At 37.5% G+C, this 17,165-nt stretch overlaps 1 protein-coding gene across 5 annotated transcripts in view; it reads left to right on the top strand.

The window, feature by feature from the left end:
- The first annotated feature begins 12,492 nt into the window (after positions 1–12,492).
- Positions 12,493–17,165, top strand: part of LOC102230406 (neural cell adhesion molecule L1-like protein) — an 83,208-nt gene continuing 78,535 nt past the window's right edge. For 2 of the 5 annotated variants that reach the window (XM_023337961.1, XM_014472180.2), the window contains exon 1: positions 12,495–12,845. The gene's annotated coding sequence lies outside the window, so the exon portion shown is untranslated. Of the gene's footprint in view, positions 12,846–17,165 lie in introns of all 5 variants that reach the window. The other 3 variants (XM_023337967.1, XM_023337958.1, XM_023337963.1) reach the window with 3 other exon arrangements.

The raw sequence follows: 17,165 nt of genomic DNA, 5'->3' as shown, positions 1-17,165 counted from the left end.
TTAACGCATGTTGAAGTCAGGGAACAACATCCCAATCTCTGAAAATCTCATGCAGCACTGTTCAGGCATCTGTCAACTTATAATGGAAAGAACATTCCACATCCGCAAACCCAGGCCAGATATAACCACAGATCCTTAACAGGCACTGAAAAATTTGTCAGAATTAATAGGAAGATGAATAAACATAAATACAGGAGAATCCTGGGAAAAACATTTTGGACTAAAGTCCTGTTGGGGGAAAAAAGCTTAAACTTTCAGGCAAAACTGTAATGGAATGGTTTAGACCAAAGCATCTTCATGACCTTGTCAAATCCACAACTACATGTAATTGATCTTGATAGACTCTCTATCTAATCTGAGTAAGCTTCATAAACTTAGTCAACTTGCAATGGCGTACATTGCAAGTTGGAGGAAACATATCCCTAAGAACTTGTAGCTTAGATTTCTACTTTTTAAAAAAGAAAACCATGCATCTTCTTTCCTCAGCTTTTCAATCTTACACAACTCTTTTTCCTCTAGCCATTATATAAAATCCAGATAAAATATGTTCACCTCTGGGAAAAGACATTTTTAGCAAAACATTGGTTCTTTCATTATTCTGTGCCAAACTATAGCAGTACATATCTGAAAAATATAAATTTTAGAGTAAGATACAAAGTCAAAGTCAAATAAAGTAACTCAGAGTGAACAGGAGATCTCTTAAGCAGAACATTACCCCTGCAGTAATTTGGGGTTTTATGCGAATTACTCAAGGGCCCTTTAGTAGTTTTTGTGATCTGTAACAACAGACACTTTGCAGTTCATGCCTTACACTTCAACACAACAGATTATCTTATTCTAATTCCTCACAGTAGCTTATTAGAAGTCGCTATTTCTGCCTCTGGGCCATCCCTTGAGTTCTTGACATCATCTTATGATGGCTTTATGATGCTGGGAAGAGGTCCCTAAATCCTAAACTCTCAGTGCAGAAAGAATTAGAGCTAAAGCTGGTAGTTTTGCACTTTAGGGCAGGGAGCATTGGAAAAGTAGCAGGTGGCTGCAGATATTACTGACAACAACCTCTTGCCAAATCGGAGCAGACATTTCTTGCACAGTTGATTTGGACATAAAATCTGCCAATGGCAGTATATAAACCGATAAATGAATCAAAATTGCAATAATACTTTCGGTTCACGGAGGAAATGTGAGTTTGTAAGTATACTAAAGGGTGGAAAGAGTAGATTATCAAATAAAGCTACTTGGAAATGTGTTACATTTTCTAACAGGAGGTTAGTCCAGTTCTTATTTGGTGACGTCTTTTTGTTTGACCATATGAATCAGTTGTACAAACTTAAGCAGGGAAAAGTCTTCACACCCTTGGGGACAATGTGACATGTTTATACTTTCGTATACACGTTGTGTGGCAGTTCTATTTGTTTAAGCAGTTATGAATATTTAAAAGAGTGAAACTGTTGCAGGAGGCTCTGGGTACAAAAGTACTCTCAGCAGAATATTCATTACCTATAAATATTTTAGTTCTCATTTCGCCTTTTCCCATTGACTCATCTTATGTGTTGCCTTAGTGCCTTCTTGTAGGGGGGAATTCACGCTCAGTGCAAAACATCTTGAGACAAGTTTGTTTATAATGCTGTATGGCTAAAACCAAATATAACACAATGTAACAGAGTGTCATTCACACTACGTTCTAATCTGCCTAACTGTATCTTCTCTCATGTAATTAGTCAAAAGAGCAATAGAGTCAGCCTGCTGCTCATGAAAAACCATGAAACTTGAGTTTATTTCCTTTGCAAAAATGTCACTGAATCTGCATTGTTTAATAACATTCATTCATCCAACCAACACTCTGCAGCTTATTCAAGGAGAATCCAAAGGTGTTTCAAGGCCAAAAGAGAGATCCTCAAATTAACGCACTTACTGATTCTGACTGCACCCCAATGGCCACATCTCCTACTATGCCTGAAACTTGCCCGCTTAGACTTTGCAGATCTAAAGCTGCTAGCACAGTGTTTCCTATTTTGCCATGTATGCTAGTACATTGAAAATCATGTGTTATTTGGTCCTAAACATATACTGTAGACATAAAGGACAATTATTGGAGCATCAAACAATTACGTGTATTTGTATCCATACTGCTTTTAATGCACTTTGGTGTCGAACATACAACTCTGGAAAAATTTAAGAGACCACTTAAAATGATCCGTTTTTCAGATTTCACTTTTTATAGTATATGTTTGAGTAAAATGAACATTGCTCATTTATTCTATGAACTTCTGAAAACATGTCTCTTAAACTCCAAGCAAAAATGTAGTATTTGAAATTTATTTAAAATCAAGAAGTGGTCAAAATCACAAAAAAAGGATGTCATGCTTTCAGACCTCAAATAATGCAAAGAAAACAAGTTCATATTCATTTAGAAACAACAATAGTAATATTTTAACTCAGGAAGAGTTCAATATTTGGTGGAATAACCATGAGGTTTTCAATCAGACTCAGTGAAGTGGTCTCTTAATTTTTTTCCAGAGCTGTACATAAAATCTAAAATTAAACACTGGGATCCACCTCACGTTCACTTCAAGCATTCAGCATCCTGAGGTAAGTAAAGTATCTGCATAGTTTAGGTTATCTTGGGTGTGTAATAATATTTAGTAATATTATTGTTGTGTAATTATTTAACAGTTTGCCTTAAGTTCCTTGAGGCCAGCCAAGTCCAAACTTGACGTTGGGTGCTTCGTGTACTGGGTGGCATCATAATCTAATTTTACGAAAGAAAAATTAAATAACTTTAAAACTTCACTTTGTGTCACCTCAAGTGACTATTTTGCCTCCTTCATGACAAACAAAGAGAGCTGGAAGTTGTGTTTGCTTTCACTGTGAGAGCAATGCAGGCTTAAACTAAGTGAATCCTGCAGTGTAATGGAGCAAACAGTGGGGGATGTAATACCCTGACAAGCATACCAATACCACGGTTTTTAGGAGTAGGTTTATGACTGTAGAGCCAACGTCTGTGCAAATGCTTCTGTGTCCACACTTTGCTCCCAGTTCAATAAAAAGATCCATTTCATGTGATTGGGTTTCAGGTACGTATTGGTCCATGGTGCAGATCAGTTTAGAGATTTTCAATACACATTTTTTAATGAATGCTTTCATTCGTCAATAACTGCACTTAACATGCATTACAAAGCAACAAGCCTACTAGCTGGAGTGTAAAACAAAAATTACCTTTGTTATTTTCTTAAGACGTAGTTTGGTTCCAATTAGACACAAACTCTAAGTTGTAACATAAAAGCGAAGCTAAAAAACAAATCTCTTCAGCAAGTTCAAGTAAATTGGAAGGATGCAATTAACCTCAAACAGCTGGTAACAAGCAACTACTCTGCAGTTCCTGGGTGTTTACTTGAGCAATTTTAGGTGACAAACGATGCAGGAAAAAAAGGAAAAGTTTCACCACCATAAATGCAAAAAACACATCACTTCTACTAAGCTCCGAGATTTTTATGGCGAGTCATTAGCTGGTTAAGGATGGACACATCTGTTTCTAAATGCCTGACTTATGAATTATTCAGAAAACTAGATTAACATAAAGGATCAATTAATGGTCAACATGCTGACATGTACATAAAAAATGCATATTGATCCAATGAATGTACTTGTAAAGATAAATATGGCCATCTCCAAAAATCCAAGTTCTTTTGAATAGGACATATGTTTATATGTATTCTTCTTTTTTTTTTGCTAAAGTATATTAATTCTGCCAAGTCCCCTTTTTGATTTGTACCACTATCCAGTACTACTAAATTACTTAATGTTCAATTTAATTGTATTAGAGTCCATTTTTTAGAGCATGGTTTGTTGGAGAGGTTTTACGTTGTTAGCATTTCACCGAGAGTAAAATTATTTTCTTTTTGTTTATATACAGATTTGTTTCCTTCAATGGATTAAGATTATAGCTAATCTGAGTGAAAAGAGCTGTTATTCAAAAACATAAAACCCAGGAAATTACAGAACTTCATGTAAATATCATACCTGTTTTACTAAACAAAAAATAAAACCCCCACCCAACAATCTCAGAAAAAAAAAGTTCTAAAAACAGATTTAAACTTATAACAGTAGGGATTTGGCATATAAATGTAATCAAACAATCTCTTTCCCAGGCATTTTGTTTTTCAAGAAAGGTCTAGAGTTTGTAAAGTTACCTTAATGAAAGAGAAACCATTTCCTAGTGGTTGTGTCATGAAGTGGTGTGGTGAGGAGTTGGTGAGGCAGAAGCAGCAGACCCAGGTTGACGTGCAAATGATGGATTTAATGATAAGTAATCCAGAAAATAAACAATCCAAATAACACCAGGCAGCACTGATGAGCAGAAGCCAGGGCTCAACTCAGGTAGCAACTGGAACAACGGACTGAAGCACACATAGACAGAGCCACAATGAGAGGAGGACCTGACACAGACACACAGGTGACACTAAATACACAGGAGGTAATCAAGGAACGAGAAACACCTGGGAGTAATCGAGGGGAGAACAGGACAACAAAGAGACTCAAGGACACAGAAACTCGAAAGAAATACACAGGAAAAACACGGAACATGACAGGTTGAAGTCTAAACTTATTTACACTGAAGCGCTTTGTTTGGTCCATTTTATTCAGACTCGCCTGAATAAAACATTAACTTTGAAACTGAATGACTATCTGAAGGGAAGGAAAGGTAAAGTAAAAATTAATAGAATGGTGTTCACTTGAATCGCTTTAATATTTTTGTCATTTGCACAGCATTTCATAACGATAGTTGCTGTGCAGGCAAATTCTTAACCTGTCCCCGTTTTGCTGTACTTGCATCACAGAGAAAGGTCATTGTTACAGATCGCAGCCAACCATGAATCCCAGTGTAAAAAAAACATAGAACTCAATAGAGACGACAATCTAATCCAAAAATGGCGGCTATTCAAAGGGGTTTGCATGATGTGATGTGACAGGTTGGGATTGGAGTTACTTTAACATGGCAGAGGTCTGGCTTTGCATGGCTTCACAATGTTTATGAAATGCATAAAAACAATCATGGTAAAATCACTTTTTTTAAAACATAAAAATAATACATATTCCAACTGCTGCAAAAACAATATTAAATTGATTAATATGATTCTGACATTCTTATTTATTTATTATTTTAATTTTGTCCCAGTATCAAATTAAGGAATGCACTAATAGTATTTTAAAGAAAAATCAGCCAGATATTCCCTTTACCCCTACCAAATATTTACAAATTTGTTTCTGACAGTTAATGAGATCAAATTAAAGTACTGTTGCAAGTTGTGAGTTAAAATGCATTTTAGCCAAGGAATATTTAGACATTGGTAGGTGTATTTTAAACTCCAAACCAAAATGCTTAATGAAAAGGTCCTACAAAGTCTTTGTACAGTGCATTTACAAGTATCCTGCAAATAGATTAACCAAATCTGTGTTTTAAGAAGAGACGTCAGTAAATGCAACTGTAACTTTGAGGGTTTAAATATGTAGCAAATAATACAGTATGGCCGTGAAAAGGTATTTACTCGAAAACAGACTTCTTTCTTTATTTTTTGTTTTTGCAACATTTAATTGTCCCACATGCTAGAACACATATTTATATGAAGCAGAGATGAGCTGATCAGATACATTTTTTGTTTTTCTTTTCACTTAATAAATGGTTTCATTTATTAAGTAAGGTCAAAAACAACAACAGCAACAAAAATGGTGTCCAGATACTTCCTTTTAAGTTTTCTACAGGAGATCAAAAGTCATGATGCTATCAATTACAGCAAGAAGCAGAAGCAGCGGACCCTCTATCAAATCACCATCTCCATGTCTGATGATTGGTATGATGTTCTGTTTCTGAAATGCTGTCGGCTTTGTGCCTGATGTAACTGGAGGCACATCCCTTATAACCCTCCACTGTCTGTCTTGTCATATTTTCCCTAAAAGGGATCATCATGCTTGGTAAATGTGAGATGGATCTTTGTGTCCTTTTGGGTCTACAGTGGTTTTGGCCTTCAAATTCTTATTTTATTTATTTATTTTTTTCTCCGAAGAGTTTTTGCGGCGCTAGTGGCTCGTATTTTTTCCACAGTAGGCAGACAGGAAGGAGGGTGAGGAGAGGGGGGAAGACATGCGGCAAAGACATCCAGGAGTCGAACCCGCGACGTCCGCGTTGAGGACTTAGGCTTCCAAATGTGGGGCGTGCTAACCCCCTGCGCCACCACAGCACGGCCCCCATGGATGGCATTTTTACTCAGTTTCTATTTCTTATTTTTTGAATTATGAACGTCGAACACAACAGAGACCTGCAGTGCTTCAGATTGTTGTTTCGGGTTCTTTTGTGACCTTTTGGATGAGTTATCAACGTTCTCTTTGAATAATTTAGGAAGACCAGTCACTCCTAGAAAGTTTCCCTAATGTTTTTTTTTTTTTTCATTTATGGTTAACAGCTCTTACTGTGGTTTGCTGCAGGCCCAAAGCTTAAGAATTGACTTTGTAACCGTTTCTGGACTGACAGATGGCACTGACTTTCTTTGAACTTGAACTCTGTTCTTAAACTTCTGCAAACAGGGACATGACATTGAGTCTACTTCATACTGTTAATACATATTTGAATTATAATTAATCAAGATGTGCAATTACTATTCATAAAAAGTAGGCTAATTTACAAAGCTTTTTTTCCTTAATAAATGTAATCAGCATTTTCTGTTCACTCTGGTAATATTTGTTTAATATCAGAATTTATTTGATGACCTGAAACCGTTAAGGTTGACAAAATAAAGAATACACAAAAAATTTATAGTTCTGTTGTCACTGTGTAGTGACAACAATGATGTTGACAGCAGCTCTTAATAGACAACAGTATTTTTGTTCTTCCACTGATTTGTAAATTATTTTAATTAAATCTGGATTTGCATATGTCTCAGACAGTCAGGTTGCTGTCCGAGCCGCATGCCGTGATGTCGGCCAGCTCTATTTGAAACTGTACACATATTTTCCCTCCTTGTTTGTTCGTATCGATCTGTCTGTCACAACATCAAACCAAACCACCCACACACAGCAAGCATACACACACACACAAAATCCCACCCCACACACCCGCGCACAAACACACACACACCCCCACACACACACTTGCACATATTTATTTTCCTTTGTTTCAGGGTGAAGTAATGCTTACTTTTATTTCCCCTTCCTAACAAGATCACACTTGCCTAAATCTTTCCTTCATCCAGAAACCTTTCTCAGCACCAATCCGACACACCTAGACGAAGAGAGGAGTGGCTCGGCCCGGTGTCAATAAAATGGCACAGTGAGAATGAGCAACAAGCAGAGATCAACAAATTGAAGCTCATAAGCATCTCTTCATCACATATTCCCAATGTGCATTTATATTAAAGTAATTTAGCACTTCTCTTTCAGTTTTCCCATGTGGCTGCCATCATCTTGTGAGGGGCTTGTTGTAGTGTTAAGTGTTGATGATGTAACTCCCAGTATTCTACTGCAACACTGATATTACACGCGTTCTCACACACCCCTGGGTCTTGAGTCAATAACTGAAGGCAGCTGGCTTTGATTGCACTTATCAGTTCACATTCTATCCCCGTCCATCTCCATTTAGCACACATTGCACAGGGATTATCTTGCTGAAACTTCACAAGATAAACTGTTGCCTCAACCAAAAAAAAAAAGATGCTACATGAAGCTTGATGGCCCCAATGCAGTCAATAAGAAAGTAATTGAACGCAGTGTAATTTTTTTTTTTTTTAATATTGGAACAGGTTCTTTACTCTCTAAAGCTTTCGTCTTCAGAAGGAGTGTTGCCCTGAACTGCATCATCTCCTTTTTTTTATCCACCATAACTTTGTCTGTGGCTGGCTTTTGCCAGTCTGCATGACAGTTTAATAGTTGAGTGAATCAGATGCTTTACCTGAAAACACGGCAGAGAGATTCACCAAGCCGAATTGGACAGATAAGAAAAAAGACATTGGAAATCTCTTGGCTAGTATAAAGAAATTCAAGTAAACAACAAAGTATCATTCACAGCCCTGCTGCAAGCCTCTCAACATATTAATGAAACAGCAGATACAGCAATTGTGAAGTGGAAAGAAAACACTGTTTCATTTGATACCCCTAAATAAAAGTAGGGTTAGGTTACAAGAAAATGTTCAATCCATCATCTGAGAATGGAAAGAGTGTTGCACAACTGCAAACCTGCTGAGACATGACATTCCACCTAAAAGTATGCATTAATCAAAAAGCACCAAAGAGGCAAATAGTAAATCTGGAGGAGCGACAGAGCTCCAGAATACATGGATCTCCATGCCACAAATTTGTCCAATAAGAGGAAATCCAATAGAAATTCTTCTTGTTTTTGCCACAAATCACATGAGTGATAGTGCAAACGGAAGGTCAGACAAGACAAAATTGACCTGCCTTCAAGCAAAAAACTATGTGTGAGGGGGAGATTTGCACTGCTTAAGATCCTGATCACACCCTGTCCATGGTAACACAGGGTGGTGGCAGCATCATGCAGAGAGGTTGCTTTTCTTAAAGGGAAGCAACACCTTACGTATCAGAAATGATGACAAGATGGGTAGAGGTAAATACAAAACAATCCTGAAAGAAAACCCATTAGAGGCTTCAAATAACTTGAGTCTGGGCAGAGGTTCATCTTTCAGCAGGATGACTCTCCTGAGGATTCAGATAGAAAGGTTTAGATCGACTCATCCTCACATGTTATAGGCCTGTCAAAGTGAGTAGCATTTTTAGATTCCAGATGTGTAAACCTGGCAAACACACACCTAATGTTTGAAAGTAATTGCAATGAAAGGTGGTTCTACAACATATTGACAACTTAGGGAATGAATACAAACGCATCCCTCAGTAGTTTTTTTTTTTTTAGATTTTTATGCATTTTTAGCTATGTGTAAATTATAGGTTATTTTAGTTACACTTAACAATTATGAAGCTTGTGTTGAACTTTCACATAAGGTTGTGGCTATAATGTGACAAAATGTCACAACAAGTGTTCTTATTTTTTATGCTTCACACTTTGTTCGATAATCAATATGAGTAAATACTATATAAAATATCTATATGTGGATGACTGTAAAATATACTCACTATTGTTGAAAGGGATCTCTGGGCCGCTGCATCCCTAGGGTGCACAATAATCTCACATATCACTAGGTGGCATTGTTACACCTCAGGAGGAAGGACTGCCAATAAAATATACATACATTACCATAGCAACAACATTCTCTCCTCTTCTTTTCTTCTGTTGTACAGTTGGCTTATATAAAGTAAGGGTAAAAACTGTTAAAGATAAATTGAGAGATTTCATTTTAGGCCAAATGGTTTTTTTTACTGTAATTGGTCTTGTGCAGAGGAGCATGTTGTCAGAATTGGACAAATCGTACCTAAAATCAGTGAGACGCCTCGAGCCAGACAGAAAACAAAACTCAGGGTCAAGATAAGAGGCCCATAATGAGACGTTTGCCTCATAATGGGCCTCTTATCTTGAGAATCTGTGAACTCCTACAGTGATTTGTTCCTCCTACAATAAAAAGGTTACATCAATCTCCAGAATTCTGCACTCATTGCTGTTTGCAACAATTGGATTGAATCCTCACTGTACTGTGGTGATCTGCAATCACATCTGGATTTATATGAGCACGTACAATGCAACAGAGAATTGCATGCTTTAGTTTTTATTTTGGAGAAAGTGAGTGAAATGTTAGGTAAATATCTAGTGAGGAAAGAGAAACAAAAATAGGGGACAATATAAAATAGATAAAATGGCTATTACGTACCGTCAGTGGCACAGTGGTGAGCATCCTAATTTGATTTTTCGCGTGGGTTCTGTCTCCCTGTGCACGTCTGGGTTCACTGTCTATTTCGACTTCCTCCCACAGTCCAATAACATGGCTGTTGGGTTAATTGGTCTCTCTAAAGTGTCCTCAGGTGAGAGAGAGCGTATGTGCATGTTTGTCTGTCTTGTGTATTTCTGTGTTGGCCTGTACCGGACAGGCCCCCTGCTCAATAACCACTTGGAAATAGGCACAAGCCCACCAGTGATCCCACAAGGATAAGTGGGCATAGACAATAAATGGACAGTTTAGTTACCCCTGAAACCAAGAAATGTGTCTGTAAATGAACACAATTTTAAATGTCAACATAAAATATGAGGGTATGGGGTACTGCAGTGGCACAAGGGTAACACACAACGCATGTAAGGAGACTTTAGTCCGCGACGCGCTCACCGTAGGTTCGAGTCCCAGCCTGATCACCTTTGCTGCATGTCCTCCATTTCTCTCACTACCCATTTTCCTGTCTGACCACTCTCAAATAAAGGCCACTAGAACCACTAAAACCTTTTTAATAATTAGGATATCATTCAAACTATTTCTGTAGATTGTTTTTAATTTTTTGTGTTCTCTGATTACAGTTATCATCCAATATCCTATATATTAATGCTAAGTTTTCATTATGTGCTGTATTTAGTGCACAGTGCCTTGCAAAAGTAACCATAATGCTTAAATTTCACATTATAGCCACAAGCATAGTTGATTGGGATTTTATGATCAACACAGTGGTACTGTAATAATTGCTAAGTGGAAATACAAAAAAAGTTTCAAAGCTTTTTTATTCTTTTTCACAAATACAATTCAAGGAAGCATGCATTTATTCAGCTTTCTTTACTCTGATCGTCCTTCATAAAATCTAGTGCAACTAATTTCCCCTGGAAGACACTTAGCTTTTAAATAGAGTCCACCTGCGTCCAACTCAGCTTCAGTATAAAGCCAGCTATTTTGTGGAGGAATCAGAGGACTTAGAGAATATTAGTGAACAAACAGCTTCTGAAGACCAACACAACAGAATGGTCAGGCTTATGAAATAATATCCAAACCTCTGAACACCAGAGCACTGCTCAAACAATCATCTGAAATTGAAGAATGGTACAACTGCAGCCTACCAAGCCTTGACCTTTAGCCGACAGTGATGGGCTGCGTAAGGAGAGCATTCCTCAGAGAAGCAAACAAGAGGGAAACGATCACTTCTGAGGAGCTGCAGAGATCCACCGCCCAGGTGGGAGAATCCATTCATAGGACAATTAGCTGTGCATTTTACAAGTCTGTCCTGGCAGGAAGAAGCCCATAAAGTGCTGTTATGAGGATAACACAACAAAAGTGTGCATGAAGACGCTGTTTTTAGACAAAAGCGAAATAGAAGATGTACCCTGTACACTATGTGTTTGATGTAAAACCAGCACACACTGAACACATCATCTCTGTGGTGAAACACGGGGGTGGCAGGATCATGGCAATAATTATTTCAAGATAGATCAGAGCTGGTGAGAAGATGGGTGGAGTTGAAAACAAAATGTGATGGTTTTCAACACATTTTCTGTTACCATTAAGTAAACACATCTTGTGTTATTTTCCACACTTTAAGTGTTTCTCTATTTAAACAGAAAAGAAACATGTTAGGAGCTGTAAAAGACTGCAAACTGTCTAGGAATAATGTCACTTCAGGTCGAACATGGAACAGTTTTTAGATCAAAGCACATGTGTGTTAAAATGACTTCGTTCATGTCCAGACCTGAATCCAAATGTAAATGTTGCAGGACTTGTTCACAGAGACTAGCCAATCTGCCCAGAGTTTGAGCAATTTGCAAAGAATAATTGACAGACGTTTCAGTCTATATAAGTGCAAATCTAAGTGCAAAAAGCCAAAAGGTATTTCAGTAAAATATTGACTTGAGGAGATTTAAATACAATGGTAAAGGTCAAGGGGGGCACTCGTGCTGAATCACAGTGCCTGGACTGGAATTTCACAGGCATTTTTACAGCGTGGTTAAGTCATCTGGAAATAGTGTGACATGTTTATGATTCAAGGCGTGGTTATTAAATGGTGACACTTGGCCTCTGTTAGTTTAACCCTCATTAGTGCTATAATAACCACACCCTCCTTCAGGTTTAAGTCTCATTGTGTCTACTTTAAAGTATGATCCATACGAATGTAAACATTTCCGTTTTGCTAAAAGAAGTGACAAAAGCGCATCAGCGACAGGATGTTTTAGCTATTGGTGAAGAGCATTTTTTTTTCATTCTTTGAATGGGATTCACTGCTTCATGGAGGTGACGTGTTTGCGTAAACTCAGACGGGTGCGGTGGACTAATAGAGTGCAAACAGATGCACCTGCGCTTTACAGTCACCTAATGCAACATACAGTAAAGGCAGCTTGATATTCTCAGTGAAATAATCATCATAATATGTAGATTTGGTGAATTTTAGACAGGAGTGAGGGACGTTATCTCTGCAGCAAACGTGTCTGAATAAACAGTCACACTAATAATGTTCCAGAGATCCGTAGGCTGCTGTTTTGCATATTAGCCTGTACGCAGGTAACGTCAGAGGTGATATATGTGCTCGAGGGCACAAGAATGACGCTGACATTACGCACGAGCGCGTACCAAAAAACATTTACCCACTTTCCACTCCAAGCTCATAGGTACCTATCGTGTTCTGTGACAAGAGACACTCGGCTCACACAGAGTCGCTCCTTGTCCTTTGACCCCACAAGCTTCCAAAATAGAGGAACAACCTTGCGGAGACTTGAGTCGGAGCGGCAGTTGTTAACAACTCTCTGTGTTGCCCGTCACTCAGCAGACTTTCAGGCTGTCAACAGCGGAGGTTATAAAACTTGTGGTAAAGTTTACACGGCAGTGGCGTTTGTTAGTTCTCCCACTGCGGAGTGGACTTTTTCTTCTCTAAACATTTCATCGGAAGCCAAGAGAGGTCCTGCTCTAAAGCTGCTCTGCCTGTGGGTGAGTTTTGTATATTTACCTACCTCTATTCCGGGTTAGGCACTTTGCGATGGTAAACCTCATCATTTACAAACACAACTGCAGAACGCCAAGTCAAAACATTCAGTTAAGTACATGGAGCTCGGACACAGGAAATAAAGATATCAGCTGTGAAGACGTGTGGCGGAGTGTAGAATCTCATTGCAGAGCCAGAGAAACAAATGCACACACTGTTGAATATTTTATTTTTAAGTGTTAAGTTTGCATCGCAATGAAAAAAACTTGTCAAAGATTTCGAAGGGGATTAGCTATTGAATTGATCACATATTAAAAAAGTTGAAACGGGCATCCAGGACCAGCCCAAGTTACTATTAGAGTTTGTGGCTGGTTATATTCTGGCCCAAAGAAATGAGCTGTTTTAATAAAAAAAATAACAAAGTGCATTTATTTTCAGCTGTTGCTGGTGATTATTTACATACCATAGCTTTACATTCTGTGCTCTAACTACTTTTTACTTTTGTATGCACTTTTTCATCTAACTAGAGGCTACGCCAAACTACTCAAAAATGTGTCAAGAGCTGAAAAAGACAAAAAAAACAAGACCTGAAAGTTGTTTGAATTCACAATTTGAAAAGCACAGTATAATTTTGTCTATGTGTTAAGCCACCCACAGCATCATGAAAAAGTGTTTAAAGGCTTATAAGTTTTTCTGTTTTTGTCTCACGTCTCAGATCAAACAAACATACAAACCCTGACCCTGTATGATTACAAGTTATTGCTCTCTAAAACTAATGACCAGTTGTGTCCCTCTTGGCATCAACAACTTAGACAAACTGTTATTTTGTTATTATACAGGTACTGAGACATGTGCACTGATAGGGAGTTATTTTGGCCCCGGTTTTCAGAGAATCATTTTTATAAAGCCAGATTTGAAGATTTTTGAGCATGAATAATCTGTTTAAGGTCATGCCACAGCAATTGAATCAGGTTTAAATCCAGATGTGAATTGAGCAACTCTAAAACCTTCTTCTTGTGCGCTTGAGCTTAAGGTTGGAAACTGATGGACACTCAGGATTTTTTTTATTTCTGTCATTAAGCTGAATTCATGGTTCATAAAGACAAATCACTTGGGCCCTTAAGGAAAAAAATAGATTACCTTCATAAAATTTGGTTGTCAGTATGATTTTGTTTTTCTGAATGGCTGTTCAGATATGATAGGATGTATATATTTTTTTTTAAAAAACTTTAATTTTTCTCTCTAGTCCACAGAATATTCTCCTCTAATAGGAGAATAAGTTTAGAGGAGTTTTTGTGATCTTTTAGGTAAGCAATGATTTTCATATTGGAGGTCTCTGTTGAAGGTCATTATTATCTTTTTATTAAATTCTAAATGCTGACCTCAGCTGAGGTCTTCCGTGATTTAAATGTAATTCTGGGTTATTTTGTGGATAAGTCTAAAATTCAAGCCTTACTTTTTCACATACAGCCAGTTTGCTTTCACAAACCCCCTTTTTTCCATACTAAGTAAAATCCTGCTCTAAGGATTTTAATATCACACTAAATGACTCAGGTGATTAAAATGCATTAGATCTTCTAAAATATATTTCATTATGACAAAAAAAGAAGAAGAAAAAAAGCAAACGTAGAGCAAATCTGCCAAGAGGCAAATACTTCACCGAACTGTTTTTTTTTTTTTTTTTCTCTGAGCTCAGTAAAACTGTACAGAAAATGGTGGACAGTAAATATTGAAAAGTGAAAAGGTGAACCCTGAAAAGAAATTTTGCTCGGGGCTTACAACCTCGCTTGCAGTACAGAACTTGCAGAACTTACATTTTACCATTGACAGTCTGAGTTTATGGTAAGACTCTCTTTACTGTTCCTGTTGTGAGTGAAAGGAAGTGCTGGTGGTTTAGGTGAAATGAATATTTGGCCAGGCTGCTTAGCTGTCTGATGCTTTGGGCAAAATATGGCCCAGTGTTTTTCTGTGAGTGACCCAGCTTGACTGAAATGTGATAATTGCAGGGAATCTTGCTCCCTGCTGTGATGTTTAGTTCGAGCTTTCAGCAGATTAATAGACAGGAGAGCCGACTGTCACATGAGATCAGGATAAATCTTGAAACACATCCTGGTGCTGGGATTGTTGTGAGATCCCCTTCACATACAACAAACAGGGTCTTGTTTTGCCACATTCGAGAATAAAGAGAAATGTGCAGAAAAATCATAAAACTGCACAACTTAGAAAAATATGATTATAATTCCTTTAACTGTACAAGAAGATTGAGATGTTGGATGGTGTGCCTTAAACTTACTGCCTTTACTCAATAAATGCCATCAGTTAAAAATCTGATGAATGATTCATTTGATGTTATGGACATTAATTTCACTGCATGAAAAAAGAAAGTGGTGTACGTTTTATTTTTCTATATTTTAAACCATTAAAACATTGTGCTCACCAATTAGACACACCGTTGTGACCATACACAGGAATAGCAGGTAGGATTAATAGAGCAGGACGTGAACACTTTGTCCTCCAAAGTTGATGCATTAAAATCAGAAAGAATATGTATGCAGAAAGATCCAAACAGATCTGACAAGAATCAAATTGTGATGACTGGGTCAGAGGAAATGTGCAGTTTTTGTGGTGTGTTCCTGCTTTGTAGTGGTAAATTTATTTATCAAGAGGAGACCAGTCAATGATTGAAGTCAAACAGACTAACTGGCCAAGTGAGTTAGTTACTGTCTTGTATCAGCTGAAAACAGAGATCACTGTCATGTTGTGCGCATTTAATGTGCATCATTTCTTGCCATAAACACAAATCGGACAGTTTGCTGTGAAAGGCACCAAGAAGAACAGATCGTCTGACCTAAGCCAACGTTAATTTCTATTTATGAAAATAAACCAAAAAGACATCACACACCAACAATATGTTTACTACTTTAAAATAGTAGATTTCCAACACCCAGATTGTCTGTAACACTTATCAACTAAACTCATCTCCACACCATGTATGGTTCTTTAGTGCAGATTTGACTTTTGAATGGCCAGAGGTAGCTTAGGCCAGGGTTCCACTTTTAAGGTTCATGACATCACTGTTTTTATGAAAGTCTATGGTGCATGCTGCAGTCAGGGTGAAAACACACACGCTAATACTTAGGTGACAATATCTTAGTGATTTATGTATTGTACAGCCTTAGAATAGATGCAGTATTTAGTAGGTTTTTATATTTCACTGCAATGCATTTGTACTCTAGCTGTCCGTAATATCTTTTGGCGGCTGGATGGATTCTCTCTGCCCTTCCACACCTGACACTGACTTTAGATTGAAAGGCTCCAGGGACATGAAAAAGCAAAAGAAGTGTGAGAAAAATGAAGGTTAATCAGAGTTGATACCGTCACCACAGAAATGAGCAATAGTATTGTACCAGGACATTTCCAAATAACCTGCACCTCTGTTATTAACAAGACCGCAAATGTTAGAGCTTAAATGTTTATGTGGGTACAAAATGTTTAACTAAAAAGCTGGTTGTGAAAAATGACAAAGAGCCAGGTGTGATTTATTAGCTCTGTTTCATTTCAGTAACTTGGTTCAAAGTTATGGAACATAAATTGTTTAATAAGAGCTTGAGAGACTGGGATTATATTCTGCTGAGCTAATAAAAACATTTCTGATTTGCCAGTACTGCCCATAGATCATCTTTCAGGAGCCATGAACAATTTGCTCTTTGAAGGAGGATATTGCTAGGATTTTTGACAGCTTCGTTTTTACTGAATAAATTACAGATGTAGACCCACATGAAAATGTCAAAGTGCCAATTGCCAGATAACACACTGAAGAAGCTTGTAGTTTCCCCAAATATTACAGCTTTACTTGGATCATAAAGCCATGGGAATTACTCAAGTAGGAGTGGTTTGGTCAAAGTAATCATTTATTTCTTGAAAAACCCAGATATTCAGGTTTCCCTGTGTAAACAATAATAAGTAAAAAGTGATCTGAACCATTGAGAACCTGCATTTTCTGGTTTAGTAGAGGCTGAGAAAGGATAAGAACACTCTAAATGTCAAAAGGTGAATTGTCTGAGTGCACCTTTCTGAAGTTAGAGAATGAATTCAAACTGACAGTGAATTCACACAGGAAATAACACAACAGCTTGAGGAGTCAACAGGGAAAGTAAATCTACTTTGTCAGATTTACTGACAAAGTAGAAGGTAGTAGTAAAATCTCAAACACTTGAGGACTCAAAAGTTATTTACAATGGTAAGCCTCTTTTAAAGATTAAAGGTCTGATGTACCTAAATATAAGCGTAAAAATACTGATTAAAAAAAACGTACCTAGAAATTG

Source organism: Xiphophorus maculatus, chromosome 1 (assembly GCF_002775205.1).
Source record: "Xiphophorus maculatus strain JP 163 A chromosome 1, X_maculatus-5.0-male, whole genome shotgun sequence".
Lineage (NCBI taxonomy): Eukaryota > Metazoa > Chordata > Actinopteri > Cyprinodontiformes > Poeciliidae > Xiphophorus > Xiphophorus maculatus.
Note: the sequence above shows the minus strand (reverse complement) of the source record. Positions and strands in the feature narration are given on the sequence as shown.